This window comes from Narcine bancroftii, chromosome 13 (assembly GCF_036971445.1).
Source record: "Narcine bancroftii isolate sNarBan1 chromosome 13, sNarBan1.hap1, whole genome shotgun sequence".
Lineage (NCBI taxonomy): Eukaryota > Metazoa > Chordata > Chondrichthyes > Torpediniformes > Narcinidae > Narcine > Narcine bancroftii.
In genome coordinates, this window is record NC_091481.1 from 26,287,223 (window position 1) to 26,305,444 (window position 18,222).

The 18,222-nt window shown below is 40.5% G+C and overlaps 1 protein-coding gene and 1 long non-coding RNA gene across 7 annotated transcripts in view; both read left to right on the forward strand.

Moving 5' to 3' along the window:
* Positions 1 to 18,222, forward strand: part of LOC138749012 (proton myo-inositol cotransporter-like) — an 80,188-nt gene that overhangs the window by 14,090 nt on the left and 47,876 nt on the right. The gene's annotated exons all lie outside the window — the stretch shown is intronic.
* On the forward strand, positions 2,691 to 18,108 carry LOC138749016 (uncharacterized). Its single transcript, XR_011348368.1, has 3 exons — positions 2,691 to 2,732; positions 12,482 to 12,522; positions 13,472 to 18,108. It is a non-coding gene; the product is annotated as an uncharacterized lncRNA (long non-coding RNA).

Genomic DNA, 18,222 nt, shown 5'->3' on the forward strand with positions numbered 1-18,222 from the left:
GTCCCCCAAAGTTCCTCAACATGATTATCCAACTGCACGAAAACCAACAAGGTCGGGTCAGATACAGCAATGAGCTCTCTGAACCCTTCTCCATTAACAATGGCGTGAAGCAAGGCTGTGTTCTGGCACCAACCCTCTTTTCAATCTTCTTCAGCATGATGCTGAACCAAGCCATGAAAGACCCCAACAATGAAGACGCTGTTTACATCCGGTACCGCACGGATGGCAGTCTCTTCAATCTGAGGCGCCTGCAAGGTCACACCAAGACACAAGAGAAACTTGTCCGTGAACTACTCTTGGCAGACGATGCCGCTTTAGTTGCCCATTCAGAGCCAGCTCTTCAGCGCTTGACGTCCTGCTTTGCGGAAACTGCCAAAATGTTTGGCCTGGAAGTCAGCCTGAAGAAAACTGAGGTCCTCCATCAGCCAGCTCCCCACCATGATTACCAGCCCCACCACATCTCCATCGGGCACACAAAACTCAAAACGGTCAACCAGTTTACCTATCTCGGCTGCACCATTTCATCAGATGCAAGGATCGACAATGAGATAGACAACAGACTCGCCAAGGCAAATAGCGCCTTTGGAAGACTACACAAAAGAGTCTGGAAAAACAACCAACTGAAAAACCTCACAAAGATAAGCGTATACAGAGCCGTTGTCATACCCACACTCCTGTTCGGCTCCGAATCATGGGTCCTCTACCGGCACCACCTACGGCTCCTAGAACGCTTCCACCAGCGTTGTCTCCGCTCCATCCTCAACATCCATTGGAGCGCTTACATCCCTAACGTCGAAGTACTCGAGATGGCAGAGGTCGACAGCATCGAGTCCACGCTGCTGAAGATCCAGCTGCGCTGGATGGGTCACGTCTCCAGAATGGAGGACCATCGCCTTCCCAAGATCGTGTTATATGGCGAGCTCTCCACTGGCCACCGTGACAGAGGTGCACCAAAGAAAAGGTACAAGGACTGCCTAAAGAAATCTCTTGGTGCCTGCCACATTGACCACCGCCAATGGGCTGATATCGCCTCAAACCGTGCATCTTGGCGCCTCACAGTTTGGCGGGCAGCAACCTCCTTTGAAGAAGACCGCAGAGCCTACCTCACTGACAAAAGGCAAAGGAGGAAAAACCCAACACCCAACCCCAACCAACCAATTTTCCCCTGCAACCGCTGCAATCGTGTCTGCCTGTCCCGCATCGGACTTGTCAGCCACAGACGAGCCTGCAGCTGACGTGGACTTTTTACCCCCTCCATAAATCTTCGTCCGCGAAGCCAAGCCAAAGAAAAGAAAGAAAAAAAAATAACTTTTGATGTGTGGAACGTCACAACTCCATGCCATCCATGTGCTCCAGTCGGCATGACATCTTGTCCCTGGAATCGGAGGGACTGAACTACCAGTGACAGCAGTGTAATCTCTGACTCGGTCATATGCTCTCCAAGGGAATGGAAGGAGAGGGCCCCGTGGGAGTTCAGACCTGCGACCGACAAATAACTGCTCCAGGGCTAGAAGCAAGGTAAGGTACACGCCAAACCTCCACCCCGTCATCATCACGAACATTAAATCATGACGTGCATAAAAGTAGTTCCTTCTTGTTTAACAATCAAACAGTCTCATCCTGTTTTGAAAGTCTCTGAGGGGAGGCTTATAAAGTAAGGATTTCCTCGGATTCCACTAATTACCGATGTGGACCAACACGGAATATTCACGCGTAAGTTGAGTGTGAGTCACATCGGCTCGTGTTTGGTGACAAATGCAAGCTTTAGTGAATAGATGACATCCATGGAAAAAAATGTTCAGTTTTTTGTATTTGGGGTAAAAGTTGAAGCACCTGTACAGTAAAACTCCATTATCAGAAATTCAAGCAACCAGCAGCCTCAAGCAACCGGCAAAATAATTGCAAAAAATAAATACGGAAATTTAAAATTGGCGGGCCTCGACATTAGTATGCTGAACACGCAATCTCAAGCAACTGGAAAATTCACTTATCCGGCATCTGCCAATCCCCATAGGTGCTGGATACCAGGTGTTTTACTATATTACTAACTGGCTGGTTGCAATTAATATAATGGGTGGCATTATTTCTAACTGATTTTAAACAAGAAAGGTTGTCATTAAAAAATGGATTAATCATGTGCATTTAAAACATTTTTTATGCTTGAATATAGAGTGTAGTCATTCCTGATATTGGAATTATTGGGTATGACTAGAAATTTAAGATTTTAAAATAGAAAATGTTGAGAGGGGGTTAGTGAAAGCCTGCTACTTTGGTGGAAAATTGTAAAGAAAAATGGGATGTGCAGAATTAATGATGGGAACTAACTTATAAAATGGATAGGATCTAATGGAAACAAAAATTATGAAATAGTTGACCATTAACACCAGTTGAACAAAACGTGCAAGAGTCTCAAAACAGCTGTAAAGCTTCAGAATAAAAGCTCAAAAAATTTTGTTCTGCCGGGAGATGGATTGAATTGCAGTGCGGAGGAGCAGAGAGGTAATTATGATAGATTTCAGTGGATTTTAAGATGACCATTTGTTCTTAAAATTTCCTCTTTCAGTTGTTGGTTCATTTTGTGCACTATTTCTGATGGAGCAACTGTTTAAAAGGAGCAATCAGCCAGCGATCTTTATGGACTGCAGACTATGACATCCTGCTTTGCAGGAATATATTGCCTTAGAGCCGACTACAGATCTATCTATTTTTCACCTTTTTTTAGGGATAATGAGGTAAGTTCACAAAAAGTCTCATTGTTAGGTCTTTGAGGGAAAAGCAATAATGAGTTTTGTTTTCAATTTGTGAAAATCTGAATCAGTTTACAACTTGATAATTAAGCATGGTTAATTAAGCAGATGTTAAGAAGCATGGGCTCATTAGGATAGGATAAAGTTTGCCATTTAAACAAGAAAAGTAATATTTGACAAAATATTCAAAATGAATATACATTCCATTATGAAATAGAACAAGAAAACAACGACATGTGGCAGATAATAAAGATTTGGGATAGTATAACCTTACAAGTTCAGAACATTGCCAAAAATTAGGTTAGCGTAGTGGGTTAACTCCAAAGGGGTGTTAACTCAGCCTGCAACATTACAGGCACCAGACTTCACTCCATCGAGGATATGTACATGATGTTTTTTTTTAAAAAAAAAAAGCAGCCTCTATCCTCAAAGACCCCCCCAAACTACGCAGGCCATGCCCTCTTCACACTGCTACCATTGTGGAAAGGATACAGGAACCTAAAGACGAACACTCAACAGCACAAGGACTATTTCTTCCCCGCTGCAATCAATGAAGCAAAGACACTGCCTTACTTTTTGTGTACTATTATTATTTTATTTTTTATAGTAATATAAGATGGTTATATGTATGTTTGCACAATGATGCTGCAGCAAAACATTGAATTTCATGACTTGCTCATGACAATTCTGATTTTTGTTAGCGCAATACTTACAATGCCAGCCACCAGTTTCACCCACTGTTCAAAAGTTAGGTCAATTGCACTATAATCCTCAGTACATAATTGGGCAGCACGGGTAATATTCTGACAATTAACCACTCTCGGGGTATTGGGTCAACATATTTTCTGGACTATAGGATGGTACTCTTATTTATACCCATACATTCTTTTATGTTTTTTTTTTTGCATTGTGCAGAGTACTGTAATGTCCCCATTAATTTAAAGGGAACAGGAAATATACCAAGGCTGCATTTGCAAACCGATCCACCTTGTTGGTGTTGTGGGCCCCACACTTGGCTCCAGCTGTACACCTGGCCCACAGTCTGGATTCCTGCCCCAGTCACACTCTGGGAGGGGGCTTGCTCCAACTAGAGTTTCTGGAAGCATGACACTTAGGCATTCCGATTGGAATTTTCTATCTGGGGCTATGGATGCTCAGCTATTGAGTATATTTAAAACTGCATGAGATAGATGTGAGAATCAAGAAAAGAAGTTCTTTTCCGAAAACATTGGTCTGATATCTCTTATTTCAATTTGTGTAATTTTTGTGGAGTAGGGTACAGTTGGTGCAAGAAGTTATAATACACCAGCCGATTCCTTATATTAATTGTGTTAATCATGCTTCCCCGACACAAGTCAGACAAGCAAAATATATCAATTTCTATACCCAAATCTGATTCCCACCTTTTGTCTTGATTTATCAAGCCCTTGTTTAGGGGTTCCCACCTGTAGTAAGGAATATATTTTTGAAATAATTTTTTTTGTGTTCCCTTTTCAAACCAGTCTCTATTTCATTACACTATGGTAAGGTTAGAACTAGATCTAATTTGTCCCTTAAATAAGATCTTGAGTGAAGATAGCAGAAAAAAAGATTTATTTAAAACTCCATATTTATTCCTAACTTGCTCAAATGTTATAAATTGTCCCTGCTCTTAACAATCCTCAATACACTTGACTCCTTTCTGGGACCAAGAGTTCAGGATTTTATTATCAATCATTAATGGAATTAACATATTTTGAGTCAGGGATGTTTTAGGTGAAAGGACCCCTTGCTCTCTTGTCCCCATTTTGAGAAACGGGTACTTTCTTGCATTCAACCTAGACGTGCCCTAAAGTGAGGCCTTTCTGGGAAGATGTGGGTAATTCTCCTGGAAAAAAAATTGCTGGAATTCAATACCCTCAGGTACCGGAATTATTTTTATTGGGAAATTTAGAAGTCGTAAGACCTAAAATGAGGCTGTCAAAATACCAATTAAAATTTGTTATGCATGCTTTAGCAGAGACCAGGAAATGCATAGCAGTTACTTGGAAATCTGATTCCTAATTAGGTTTAGCCCCCCCTGGAGAACATCACCTATAACCTCAGAAACATGCAAGATGTATTTTCAAGAATATGGAATTCATACCTAAGGTATATCAGGGTAAATTTCACCCCTTCTGTCTCTTCCCTGTAGTCCTCAAATGCCGAGGACCCTAGATAAGTCAGATTATTGTCCCTTTATGGGAGTGAGGTTTATCCTAGGTGAAGTCAATCCCTTCTTATTCTTTCTCTTTTCTTCTTGTTACTTTGTCAGGTGGGAAGGTTTGTATTATTTAGTTCTTCTTTCTGTCTATTATCTTTTTATTATTGTTTGGTTCATCATGGACATTGAATTTGCGTTTTTGTAGTATTGTAATTTTTCTTTATGATAAATGAATCATATGTTGACTTTTTCTTTCTTTAATATCAAAATATGGATTGAAATTTGTATTATTTTGTTCTTATTATTGATGCTTTTCTTTTTGATTATTTTTCATTTTGACTGCATGTTGATTGAAAATTCTCAAAATATTTAAAAAGAAAAGAAGTTCTATTGAAGGAATATTCTCAGTGAGGATTCAAATTTAAAAAGTAGCACCCCCAAAAGTGTAATCACTTCTGGACTATTATAGACAACTGTGAATTGGCATCTGGTCAATAGAGTTGAATGTGTGGTTCAAAGATTGGAGTAAGAGAAATAGGTTTCAATTCAGGAGACACTAGTATCAATAGCCACTTTCAGGTGGAATCGCCGGGAGAATGCGGCTCCGGAGTGGCTGCGGGTGCCTGCGAAGGGACGTTCAGGTGGCAGCGCTGAAGGTGCTGTTCTGCCACCTGAAAGGTCTGCAGCGGGGAAATTACTGCGGAGCAAACGCTGGCTCCTGAGTCGGGGCAGGGGCAGCCGCCTGACAGCTCCCCTCCCCGCTGCCTGACAGCTCCCCTCCCCGCTGCCTGACAGCTCCCCTCCCCGCTGCCTGACAGCTCCCCTCCCCGCTGCCTGACAGCTCCCCTTCCCCCAGCATGGGACTACGGGGCTGGAGTGGCTGGCGCGGGACTACGGGGCTGGAGCATCAGTCACTCCAGCCCCGTAGTCCCGCACTGGGGGGCTGTCGGCAGCGTGGAGGGTAGCTGTCAGCGGGTCGCCAGCTGACTATCATCAGCCTGCCCCTTGCTAGGCACCTGAAAGCTGCTAGCCACTTTGCCTTGCTGCTTTCAGGTGCCTAGGGGGAGCACTCCGATGCGGAGAATATACCTCCCTGAGGAGGGTTAGGTAAGTGCTCCTCGGGGCTGGATTCTCCACTTTCAGATGGCCTCCCAACAGCCTCATTTGGGTACTTTAGGCAGCTTTACATTCGGATATTCTGGCCACCTGAAAGCGACTAATAATGAAAAAAGAATGAGCTAGTTCCATTGGGCAGGCTTCACTTGAATTGGGATTGGGACAGTATCCTAGTGGATACTGGTGGTTGAACTAAATAATTGTAGATGAGATTCAATTTATTGTTATAATAATAAAGCAGTGTCCTTCACATGAAATTTCCTTTTCCCTGCTGCGAGGCAGACAGATTTGGCACTGGCAAGAATTGCCTAGGCACTGCCTACATTCCTTTCAATCAGAAATAGAAGCAAAAGAGAGGCCCCCAGAGTCACAGAGTGTCTGCAGATTCACCTCCAGTGCTTTTGCAGCCACAAAGTCCAGTCCAAACCATTGGCAACCTGAGCTCCGGATCCAAACCTCCGACACAGTGAGGGACCCTTTGGCACCCTTAAGACCTTGTATCCATGTTCCAATACCTGATACCCCTCCCACCAGTTCGAACCAGTCTCCAGCAATCCACAGCCCAGCGTGAGTCTCCCAACAGCAGCCCGCAACTTCTGTGGGTTCCTCATGTCAAGTCGCCAGCAGCTGACCACAGAACCCCCTCACTGGTCCTCCATGGCCACAGTCCCATGGGTTGTCTGACACAGGATTCTGGTCAAGGGAATGTTGAGAAGAAAAGGCAAAGTAAAGCAGATTGGCAAAATAGACAATGATGACCAGAGTCTGTCAGGAAACAACACCATATCAAAACATAAAAGCAATTAGCCATTGCAGAAAAAAAGGGAAAGAGACAAAACCTTGAGCCCTTTATCCAAAAACACACTGTAACAAGACATATGAATTGATGCCATTTAAAAAAAAACTTTAACTATCCTAATGTTGGAACTTTCAGTGATTGGCATCTGATTCACCAGGTGTCTGTATCCTATGATTCCTTTAAACTCGCCATGATCCTATTCTTGGATTCTCGAGCAAGGTCAGCATTGGTGCTTTTTCCCTCATCCACCAAGTTTCTGCTGAGCTGCCTCACTTGAATAGCTTCAGTCTGTGTGGAAGCAACTCCTCCAATGCTGTTAGCTATGGAATTCTTTTAATAAAAAGTATGTATATTTATAACTGAGGAAATATTGGAGTTGTTAGTATTCCTTTCCACCTGTTGATAATGTATCTGTTGAAAAAACAAAATCTGTGCTGTTGAAGCAGCTTTGGCAAGTAACTGCACTGGCTCCAGTAGCAAACAAACTGATGGTAGAGATGCTAAACAAGCATACTATTTTCTCCAGTATGGCGTTAAAACTTCTTGAACTTTGTTGGAACTGCACTCTTGAGATATGGATAGAATTACAAAGGATTGCTGACGCTCTTTGCTGAGAAAAGGTTTGGAGGGATGAATTATTTGTCACAGGCAAACCGTATTATTTGTCCGCCCTTTTCAAATTAAATTCCAGTGATAATCTCAAAGATGTTGATAATGGGGACTTTGCAATAGAAATTCAATCAATCATATTGAAATGGTTGAGCCATCTCTTTTGGAGATGGTCATTGGCTGGCAACTGTATGGTATCAATTGAAGCTTATGAATAATTTACCAGTTGCTGCTGTATGAAGGCACAGACAACTAATTTTCTGAGGAGATGCAAATGAAATTGAAACTCTGGACATCAGCAAATATCTTCAATTCAGAATTGGTGGAGGGAAGCTACTGATGGGAATGCTAATTATATGAAATAGGGAAGTCTGCAGATGCTGTGATTGTAGTAAAAACTCACCCAAAATGCTGGAGGAATTCAGTCGGTCCTTAAAAAGCAAAGATTTATTGCCGACGTTTCAAGCCTGAGCCCTTTTTCTGGGAATAAACAGAATGAGCCCGTACCAGAACAGCATCCTAAATTTGCAGGATTTCTTGGTGAATCTTCAACAAGCTGATGTAACGAGAATCGTCTTTGTACCTGACTATTACCAAATCCTTGTTGAGCCTGCAGATGTTCCCAAAACAATGATTACACTTTTTGGTACATTTGAATTCCTACAGATGCATTTTGGTTTGAGAAACTCCGCTCAATTGTTCCAGTGATTTATGAACCACATACCCTACGACCTCTCTTTCAAATATATTTACATTAATGATATTCTGGTGGCAAGCATGAACAAAGCAGAGCTCAGGAACCATTTCATGACTCTGTTCCAGTGACTCAACAAGTACTGTATGGGTTTGTAATCAACCTGAAAAAAAAAATGTTTTTTTAATGGCAGTGAATGCTCCTTTTTTGGGGGCATTGTGTTATGAAGAACAGCATCTCACCAAAGGTGCAGGAAATTCAAAACTACCCTATGCCCATTTAGTTCACCTAGTTATGGGATTTTTTTTCTTGGGATGATAAATTTCTATCCTTCACCCCCACCCACCACCAACTCCAGTCTCCAATACCACTATCTCAAGTGATGTCCATGTTAAGATCTGGATGAATCACAATGTTTCATCTGGATGTCGATGCTTTTGGAAAGCAGATGATTTTATCAGATTATATGGGAGAATTACCTCTTTATTCATTTTACTTTGGGGAGGGAGGTCTTTCTTTTTTTCTTTGTTTCTGATTTCTACTTTTCTTTTAAGGATCACACTGTGTAATTTTGTATTTATAAACAATAGTGTAGAATTTGATAATGTGTTGATTCTTCCAAAGGAAGGAAAGGTGTAACAACGTGTAGTTTTCTTTTGGTATTTTATTGACTCTTTAATTTTGTTTGTTTTGTGAATTTCTACCCAATGCTGCCATGTCCCTCTTCCTCCTCAAAGGACCAGAAAAATCAACTTCCATCAAAGAACCAGAAAAATCAACTTTCAAGAAACCTTTGTGTTTAAGTGGAGATGTGCTTTAGGCTTTCAATAATCTGAAGACAGTTTACACTGTCCACCAAAAGCCCAATGGCGCCTTCTCACTCACCACAGATGCCTCTTATCAACACGGTGGGAGCCGTTTTGGAGCAATGAGTCAATGGCAGGTTGGAGATCTGGCATTTTTTTTCAGCTGAGCCCTCTAAGATGAGATGTAGAATGTTCGGATGAGAACTCCTGGCCAACTACCTTGCCATTAAGCATTTCTGCCATTTGTTGGAAGATCACCCCTTCCCTATCGAACAGACCACCAGCCACTTACACATACCTTTTCCAGAAGCACGCAGCTCCATTCACCGTGGGAAATATGCCACTTGGATTTCGTCCTGCTATTCTCCAGTAACATCAGGCACATCTGAGGGAAATCAAATCTAATGGCTGATGCTCTAACCATACTGGAAGTGAAGGCTTTGCACACCACATCAACTATTGATATCAATGCAATGTCTTTGGCACAACGCACTGATCCCAAGCTCAGTCAGTGCAGCCAGAATGACACAGGTCTCAAACTGGAAGACTTGTATATTGGCGACTCAGGTGGGACAATATGTTCACCAAGAAGCCAAGAGCCTTTGTGCCAGCAATGATGTGTTGGGAAGTCCAATGCATTGTACAGCCTCTCTCATCTAAGCAAGAAAGTGATAATCAAGCTGGTTACTGAACGTTTCACCTGGCCACATATTAAGCACTATGGGCAGAGACCTACTTGTCAGTTTTCCAAGGTCCACTAAGATCACACACAGTGATTTTCTTGTCCCAGATTCTCATTTGAACATCCACTCCCACTATCAAGATGGTAATCCTATTTGCTCGCCTGTAAAGATCTTACAGTCCACAGGCACATCGAATGTTTCCACCATCAGCTAAAAACAGCATTGTTAGCTGGGGGTAATGCATCCCAGTGGAGCAAATGGTTGCCCAGAGACCTGCTCAGCATTCATACAGACATATAAGCAGACTGAGGTTGTTCAACAGTGGAAATAGTCTATGGCACCACCCAAATACTTCCCGGGGAATTTCTCGACCTTGTTCCTAAAATTAGACCAGTAGGCCCTGCCAATTGTGTCAACTGTCAGTGGCAATTCATGCAATCAATCAGACCAACACAGCAAGCAGCCACCATGGTCAACATTCTAGCCAACCTACGACGTTGCACATGTCTTGGTTGAACATGACATTGTTCACTATCCACTTCAGAAGGTTTATGATGACCCTTACCAAGTCATCCAGTGCCAGCCCAAAAATTTCATGATCCATTGGAATGAAAAGACTGACACTGTATCTGTTCACTGTTTAAAACCAGCATAGGTCAAGAACCAACTGACTACAACCCCACTAAACTAGAGAAGGCACAAGGCCTCAGCGCAACTTGTCAACTCTTCAGTGCCAGACTAGATCAGTCCAGACAGTCAATCCACCAGTCCATTATGTGGCACTACAGAGCCAGACAGTCACCCCCTCGCATTATTTGGAGCTGGGGATGCTATTGTGGCCACACGCAAATGTGGGCCTTGCATAGGGCTTGTCACTGCTGGTGGCGCAATAGAGGTGGTGCTCAAGTGCGAAAACGCACATGCGTGGGCCAACAATAGGATCAAGGGCAACATTGCAGTCACCTGAGGTGAAGGAGCGAATCATGCAGGATGTGAGATGGTAGAGAAGGGCAGACTGGGAGTTGGAAGGTTATGGAAGAAAATGGCAAATAAATGACACAAGGTTATTTGCTGAAACAAATGGTGTGAATCCTCTTTATTTGCATGGCAAGAGTTTAGCAGTTCCTAGGAACAATTGTTAGTTCAAAAAGTGGCTGTAAACCACTAACATTATGTGCAGCTGAGATTTCCATAGTAGAATGGAGTTCTGAATCAAAACAGATAAGTCTCAACTGAATTGACTGCCATGAATTTGATAAATTGTGGAAGGGTTGGAGTGGAGAAGTTGTTTTGGAAAAGATGAAAGAAATGAAAAGTTCTCAACTCTGGCAATAGGTAAAATTTTCGAGAAGAGTGTTGCCTGCTTTTTTTTTAAAATCTCATCTCTGCAGTTCTCTACTTCCCTTGATCATGTCAGTCCCTCTGCTGATCTGATTTTTATCTTGGATTAATTGTATTTTGTCGCTTCTAATGATATGGGGGTTGAAAGTAGAAAAAGAATATCAAAATAGATATTCAGTCAGCACCTATTCCTATTTTCTGTGGCTCTGCATTGCCTGTGATAACATTCCCATCATTTTCATTATTCTCTGCCCCACCTGTTGCTTCTGATTGACTAAGATGGTGCACAGCCTTGGCTTTTTGCTTAATCTGGCCATTCTGCATTGAGCTGCTATTTTCACTCATCTGAGACCTCTCATTTCATTCATCCACCACAGACTTGGGTGTCTTTCTCAGTTTTTAACATGCTGGGTTCCTGACCATACTTCCATTTTCCACGTGTCTAAATTTCAGAGTATCTCAAAGACATGGTCATGTTTTCTTCCAAGAAAATAACCCTCCAATTTAATCTCATTCACAGTATTTGTGGAGTCTTTCCTCTCCACATCTCCAACTCTGGAGCTGACAACAGTTTTACAAACATTCCTTCTTGAAATATTTCTCCAGCATGAACTCTGTTCACTTCTTTCAGCACTGAGTGTTCAAGATTCTTTTATCGTCATGTAATAAAATACGTAAAGCAGATAAAAATTGGCCGTCAGCAGAAATTGCCCAGCATCTCTTACAATTAGAAAAAGAGAAGCAAAAGAGAGTCCCTTCAGAATCACTGTCCGAGGATTTGCTTCCAGCACTTCCGTAGTCTCTGCAGCTATACAGAGTTCAGTTCAAACCATTGGAAACCCACGCTCCAGATCCAAACCTCGTCAGGAAGCCTTCAGCATCCCAGGCCCCCAGGAGTCCCTCCTGACCTCGGCACCTTCTCACATCTCGGTTCTGAAACCTAGTACTCCTTCAGTCTCAAGCCAGTCTCCAGCAATCCGCAGCATGTCTCAACTCAAACCTACAGCATTTAATAATGGCTCAAAATGCATTTCATCAAACATTATTTGGTTGCCCCTTTCTAATATTTCATTGTTGACTGTGCCACTTTATTTTGGCTTCTATACCTGAGGCTCTATTGAATATTTTCCTTCATTGTACATGCTAAATAGATAAAAATGAAACTTAAGATGATAAGATTCAGCAAGAAAATTAAACGTGGAGAAAGTCCAAAATATTGGCCAGTGATCACAATACTAATGAAGAAGAAAAATGGGGTGTGTGCAAGGAGAGGAGAATAGGAGAAGACTTTATAGATCCTAGAATGGTATCAATTTAAGTTCGAGATAATTATCAGTTGCTCTTTTATTTGTTAACTGTGAAATCTGACTGGCATCTGTTATCATTCAACAATATTTTTCCTGCTAATAGAAACTTGTCAACATTGAAAGTGCAATTCATTGTTTTGGTTTTGCATTTCATTTGGCTACTGTATAAACTCTGTTCTGTTTTACCTTTTTTTAAGGTCTCCTTCTTTGCCATGAAATGTACATGGGCTGAGAGCAGGTAGGGAACCAGTTCGTGACCTCTTCCAGAATGCTAGCTGCTAGGATCCACGCAGAAATGAATGGCTTAATTGTTGTATATGCAACAAAGAATAAAATGAATTCAATTTCACTGCCTATAGCAAACTAATTAATTACTTGTTGTTTCTTGAAGATTTGGATTTCTGCAGATACAGTTCTGAATTCCTATTTTCTAATCAAAATGGAGCAGTTGCAAATACCATTGAAAAGTTTTGAAGAAGTTTGAATATATGACTTTCAATGCGAAATGATGCTTTTCAAGACCTTTTCAATAACTTTTTTGGCTGAATTTCTGCATGCTCATTATTGGAGTTTTCTTTTTGCCTTATTTTTCATGTTTGTTCAAGTTGATCATATTTTTCTTGATCTGACGTTCCCATCATTTCACTGAAGTTACATCAATAATTATCTGGGGCTTAACTTTCCATAGATAAATCGAAAATGTTGCACAAACTATTTAGAAGGTTGTTCTTGCAAATAGAATTTTATAACCTGGTGGCAAAAGATTTGTCCAACAACCATGGTTGATATTACTGATTTTTGATGGCTAACTGTAATGATATTTTGTAATTTTCTGTGCAAGTTGCAAATCTGAACATTTTTTTGAATCCTTAAACAAGATTTGGCTGCTTTTATTCAGTCTGCAGGGAAAGAAGCAAGTATAAGGTTTCACAATAAACTAATTTTAGTATTCAGTGAGATCATGTTGATCTGTAAAAGTTGTTTCACTTTTTCTGATTTTTCTATTAGGTCCTTGCTTACAAAATTTTGTGCCACATTTAAAACTTGGATATTACCTCCCATTAATTGCTTTTATGGGCATGAGTTCTATTTTTCTACTACCTCTGTGGGTAGAACTACTTCATACGAAGCAAGATGGTCCCATTCAGAAATTCTCATCATTTAATGGAATCAATTTTGTTCTACAGGCTGCATCAACTTGCCCTATTGTAAATACCAGTTCATAATGCAAATAAGGGTCTCTGATTGCAACTTGAATTCCATATATTAAATCACATTCGAGTAAACATGTACTTGTTCCACAACCCAAAACCCCAGAGACCAAAGTAAGTTGAATATTTCAAGTGTGAACATTATATTGGCTTAGCAAAACTTGTTATTATGTATTTTAGTCATATTCCTAGAGAAATACAGCATGGAAATAGGCTTTTTAACCCAAGTTGTCCATCTGAGCTCATGTAATTTACCTATACCTGTCCAAAAGTCTTTTTAAATGTTGTCATTTTACTTGCCTCTGCTACTTCCTCTGGCAGTTTGTTGCATATGCACACAGACCTCTGTGCAAAAAAAATTACCCATCAGGTCTAATTTTAAATCTTTCTCCCTCATCCTAAACTTGTGCCCTTTAATTTTAGACTCTCTTATTCTAGGAAAACAGACTATGACCTTATCTATGCCTGTTAAAAACTAATAACATTTTATTAGTACCAACCAAGGTACAGCAATGAAAAATTCACCAGACAATGAAAAATTCAAATTAATAGTTTTTAATAATCTATTATTACATAACATTTCTTACTTATGTGACAAAGTATATAAAAATGTTTTTGGGAGATAAATTGTGAAAGGTTTGTTTGAGTTGGTCACACACAAACACTTTAAAACAGATCTTATTTGAAATACTGGGGCTCTTGTATAATGCCCAAGAGACTTCACTAATGGATTATTGTTTACAAAAAGGAAACAGAAGAAAGATCTTGTCAGAGTTGCCGATTGTCTAGAGCTGTTCTAAGAGGGCCATGTGGTGTTGCAAGCAGAGAGAGTCAAACAGCCTTTCTCTCGGGCACACACACACACACACACACACACACACACACACACACACACACACACACACACACACACACACACACACACACACACACACACACACACACACACACACACACCACTTCTACAGTGTTACAGTCAGCAAAAGCAGCTGGGACTGGAACAGGACAAGCTGGCAAGCTTGTGGAAAGCCCCATTTGGAAGACTGGTTGTGAGTTCTTTATTCAGCCTGATCAAAGCTTTTGTGGTCCATACAAGAGGAGAGGTCTAGCTGTCTAATGTATCACTTGGAATAAGAGAAACGAGGAACTCTGTGGTGACCTGAAATAAAGAGATTATCATCTGGAGAACCCTGAGGGGGCAAGTTTTGTCAGCAAGACACTAGAGTGGCTGATTAAAAAGGAACAACAAATCTCTTTCTGAAAACTGACAAGAACCTTCTTGAGTGGTAACCATTTACCTTTCAAGCACCAAAACCTGGTGAACTTCATAAATGTTAAGTTCTGTGCACAGTATAAGAATTGCCTGTAACCAGTAAACTTGGAAGAATGAGAAGTGAGATTGGACTGTGAACTTACACACACATGTGCTTAGAAATAGAAAGGGGTCAAGTTAGGTTAGTTAAATCAATAGTGATAAGTTAAAATATGAATCAGTTTTCATGTTTAAAATAATTAAAAGCAACTTTTAAGTACCAATTTGTCTTGGTGAATATCTATTGCTGTTGGGTTTATGGGTCCTCTGGGCTCTTAACTCTAAACTTAATTCCCACTATGTGCAAATGTAGGTATGTGTGTCAAAATTCAAAACATTACAGTTTAATCTTGAGTCTGAAAAGTCAATTTTAAACTTCAGCATCGAGCATCTTTTGTTTTGCTTGAAGATTTTTAAATTACAGTTCAGAACTAATTATGGAGCACTTTTAAACATTGTCTTTAGATCTCTTTAAACTCGCGAGTCTTTTAAGTTGTATTTCTTCCTCCAAGTGATTTCACAAACTCCCTCTTGCCTAATTGTTATGGAGTCTGTATTCCACTGAATTCATTCTTAATCAAGAGCAAACTGGTCTTTCTTAATTTACAACCATTTGTTTTGTGTTCCCTTTTTCCAGGAGTAACACAACAGTACCTTTTCTGGTTACTGTATCTTCAATTCTGAAACTGTCCCCCTTATTCAAAGAGACAGTGAAGTGACTCTTTTTGTAGTCACTGATTTTTTTTTTGTGCATCTCCTATGATGAGGATAATACAATACAAAACAGCATCTCCTCACTCCAGAAACTACTATTTTATCCTGTGTCTTTCACAGGAGAGTCAGTTTCTTCCAACTGGTTTCAAAATGTCTCTCTCTGTCTTCATTTATGTTTCTCTGGAATCGTGTGACACAACATCACCACTGTTTCAGATTCATATCTGTCCAAAACACAACTTATTACTTCACATCCACAAACGTCTGACCTCCTCTCTGTTTGTGGTTATGTGACTCCATGAAATCTACACAGGTCATTCCAATGGTACTTGAATTTTGAAATGGCTGCCAGCATAATGCTGAATGTACACAAAAATGCTTTTAGGAGCCACATGTCGTACTCGTGTTTTCAATTAAGAAACTACTTCAGCTTTATGGCTTTGTTTTTCCAGACGCATCGACTCGGAAAATGAACTCTGAGTTTCTGTAAATGTAATGTAACCTGTGTGTGACCCTATATCTAGCCCACAAATTAACCTAAGAAATCTAAATTTTATAACGAAAGATTAGCACAAATCCGTTACATTGCCCCTCATGTGGGCCAATGGGATTAGCTCGCATAGCCAACATGGTTGGTTAGGAAGTTGAGACAAAGGGTTTGTTTCGGTGTTGTGCAATGGTTAATTGCCATCCAGTTACTCCATATTCCTTTTCCCTTCAGGAAGACTCTTGGTGAAAATAATTTCTCACAGAATTGATTATTCTTCACAGGTAGAAAATGTTTTGTCTGTTGCATGATTTTGCAAATCATTATACTGCCTTCTTTGGATTTCCATTACTTCTGTTTGCTTTCAGTCACACCAACTTTGCTGCTGACCTTATTACATACTGTAACAGTTTTATGATTCTGTGCACTCTGGATAAAGTAGTTTTGGAACTGTTTATTCCTGATCTGGGACAACTGTTTTTTCTCAGAACTATTTTGCTCAATACATTATGCACTCTAAATGCTTAATCTTTTTCCTGGAGGGACTGAGCATTTCCACTACAATAACACAATGTGGCAGAGGACGAAGATTTGGATTAACCTAATTTAATTATTCCAAATATTAGCAGTTAGATGTGTATTTGTTGTAGCAGCTGCTAAATCCTGATTTAGACACCTTTCCTTGCATTGGAATAGATGCAATACTCCTTAAATAAGTGCAGGAATATCTTTCCAAATCTCACATTCTTGATCTGTATTTCTGATTATATTTTGTTTTCCAATTTTATGTGAACTAAAGTTTTTAATTGTTTTAACATTAATATTTGATGTAGCTTATTAAAGGTGAATTTTGGAAGCAAATTTTTTATAATACATTTAAATTTTGCTTATTATTGCAATGAGTTCTCTATTCATACCTTGTAACACATTTTCCAACCCAACTAGAATTCCTAATTTCCAAAATGTTGAATATATGGATGCATATGTCACTGCTACAATAGCTTCTCTTTTTGGACCATTAATATCCAATGACTTCTGAAATAAATACATCCTAAATGTTTTAGGAACTTTCTGAAAACTGTAGCATTAAGTAAAGCGACACCTAGGGCTGACGACAGGATCAAGAGACTGATGTGGTTGGATAGCGGAGATGGTTGTGATGGAAGGTAGCAACTTGGAACGCTATGCAGAGATCTGAAATTTAATGGGCAGTGACTAGGGTGAAGGATAGAAAACAATGAAGGACCTGCCTTTATGGTGTTCCATTCTGTGCTAACTCAAGAACAAAGCAATAACTGAGCAGCTGAATATAGTTTCTAGTTACACGTCACTATGTGTTTAATGAATTAAAACAGCAATTTTAATGTATTAGGATCAATATATTGCAAGTTAAAAATGTTTTTATGTTGTCATTGTGGGTGAATTGCAATCTGTGCATTAATTTTGGTCAAAAGGTTATTCGATTACTTTAAGAGTTTCAGTATTTGGAAATTGAGGGATGTGGGTTGAGTGCAGGAAGGTTCCAGCATATGAAGAGCCAAATAGGAGACTATTGTTACACTGATAGCCTTGTGCAAGTTTTAACATCAATAAGCCCACGGTGGTCCGTGTTGAAGATGGTGACACCCACTCTTAGCAGAGTTGCAGGCTCTGGGGGAAGCAGTGGTCTGGTGCAGAGCACCAGAATGAGAGAGCACCCTGTTGCTGAGAAGGAGTAGTCTGGAGGAAGACCCTGCATGGAAGGTGACTACAGCAGTGGACCAGCAAAGGGTGAGGAGCCTGAAGCAACAGGCTGCTGGATACTGGATCGTGACAACCAGGTATTGGGATCATGAGTCGTGCAGGTGCTGATGTTGAGCAGGGCTCCTGAAGGGCCTTTGGTGTTCACAGCTTCTTGAATAAAATTGGAATTTCAGAATTAGAAGTTTGAATTCACTACGGGATCGAACTGGCCATGGAACTGCTGAGGTTGCGGGAGCATAAAAGGGAAACCATGGACATTCGCTGATGGAGGCAAATCCACACAGACTCAATGTTTTTAAAGGAAGTCTGTTTTGCTCACCTTTCTCCATATTGGTTAGGGGGTGGGGGGGGGGGCGCGCTGCGGGGCTTGTGGTGCTTCTTTAAGTGTCTTTAAAGCAAGCAAAAGTTGACATTTTGTGTATTATTTACATGTCAATAAGGTATTTTCTTCTTTCTTTCTATATCTAATTT